We start from the raw sequence: 628 nt of genomic DNA on the forward strand, positions 1-628 counted from the left end.
ATGCGGTGGCTAGTAAAGCGACCAAAACGCTGGCTTGCATCCATAGATGCTTCTCAAGCAAATCCCGGGACGTCATTCTCCCCCTGTACTCGGCCTTAGTGAGGCCGCAGCTGGAGTACTGCGTCCAGTTTTGGGCTCCACAATTCAAAAAGGATGTGGAGAAGCTTGAGAGAGTCCAGAGAAGAGCCACGCGCATGATCAGAGGTCAGGGAAGCAGACCCTACGATGACAGGCTGAGAGCCCTGGGACTCTTTAGCCTGAAAAAGCGCAGGCTCAGGGGTGATCTGATGGCCACCTACAAGTTTATCAAGGGTGACCACCAGCATCTGGGGGAACGTTTGTTCACCAGAGCGCCCCAAGGGATGACGAGGTCGAATGGTCACAAACTACTTCAAGACCGTTTCAGGCTGGACATAAGGAAGAATTTCTTTACTGTCCGAGCCCCCAAGGTCTGGAACAGCCTGCCACCGGAGGTGGTTCAAGCGCCTTCATTGAACACCTTCAAGATGAAACTGGATGCTTATCTTGCTGGGATCCTATGACCCCAGCTGACTTCCTGCCCTTTGGGCGGGGGGCTGGACTCGATGATCTTCCAAGGTCCCTTCCAGCCCTGATGTCTATGAAATAT

Source organism: Alligator sinensis, unplaced genomic scaffold (assembly GCF_000455745.1).
Source record: "Alligator sinensis unplaced genomic scaffold, ASM45574v1 scaffold909_1, whole genome shotgun sequence".
Lineage (NCBI taxonomy): Eukaryota > Metazoa > Chordata > Crocodylia > Alligatoridae > Alligator > Alligator sinensis.